Source organism: Chrysochloris asiatica, unplaced genomic scaffold, assembly GCF_000296735.1.
Source record: "Chrysochloris asiatica unplaced genomic scaffold, ChrAsi1.0 scaffold00269, whole genome shotgun sequence".
Lineage (NCBI taxonomy): Eukaryota > Metazoa > Chordata > Mammalia > Afrosoricida > Chrysochloridae > Chrysochloris > Chrysochloris asiatica.
Genome location: NW_006408787.1, coordinates 283,717 through 285,029, shown reverse-complemented (window position 1 = coordinate 285,029; position 1,313 = coordinate 283,717).

The following is a 1,313-nucleotide window of genomic DNA, read 5'->3' as shown; positions in this document are numbered from 1 at the left end:
ATGTGTATATATGGAGTCCTGGTGTGGCATTGGGGGTTAATGTGCTAGACTGCAAAGCCATTTGAACTGCAAGGTCAGTGGTTCAAGCTCACCAGCTACTCCTCAGAAACCCTATATAGGGTCACTATTGGTTGGAACCAACTCGATGGTACTTAACAATATCAACAACAACATGCGTATATATACAATTTCCCCCTTGTTTTCCTGAATTGAGTATACATTGATTTTACTATAAGAAAAAAAATAAAATCAATAACATGGAAATAAGTAAAAATCACAACTATGTGTAGTTTTAACTTTTAAATATCTTATAATTTCAATTTTTAAGGAACAATTGTAATCACTACATTAACTTTGCTATAATTTCATGATAAGAAAAAACAAACAAAACCTTTGCAATGAAATTGTAGGCTAAATGCTTTAGTCTTCAAGACATATCAGTAAATTGGCAAAACGCAATTCATAAAGATAATATTCTAGATCATAGTCTGATGGGTAGAGTCTGGGGTCTTAAAAGTTTTAAAGTAACCATATAAAAAGGAAATATTGCTTCTTCCCATCTGAAGCAAAGGAAAATGAAGATAATGAAGGACTCACTAGAGCAATTAGCCCAAAACACTAATGGCTCACATGAACCATAATCTCCTTTAACTTGAGAACAGAATAAAATAGTACTCAGCTGCCACCATTGACCACTCTAGTCAAGACTACAATGTTGTTGTTAAGTGCCGATGAGATGGTTCCAATTGATGTTACCCTTTTTGAGGAGTTTTTGGTGTTTTTGAGGAGTAGCTGGTGAGCTTAAATGGCCAACTTTGAGGTTCAAATCAACCTTGCAGTCCAGCACATTAACCCACAGCACCACATGCACCTATTAAAATTGGTGGAAAATGTAGAACAAAAATCAATACATATATATATATCCCAAATATTTACTGATCTAGAAGATGAGAAGAAACTCTGAGACCACTGCCCTAGACAGCTTTATAACTTGAAATTGAAGACACTCTCAGAGGTCACCTTTCACCCAAATAACAGACGGGATTATAAAATAGGAAATAGCAATTAAAAATGTGCTCCTTAGAACAACAACGGTAGGAGTGCAAGAGTCAAATGTGTTAGAGGTAAATACTGTTATACATTTACAATCCTGCAAAATCCTCCATTCTTCTTGGATTAATTATCAACAAAATGGAAGCAACAGTCAAGAAATCAAGCAAAATATTGCATTAGGCAAATCTGCTGCACAAGACCTTTTTAAAGTGTTGAAGAGCAGAGATGTCAGCTTGAGGACTAAGGTGCGCCTGACCCAA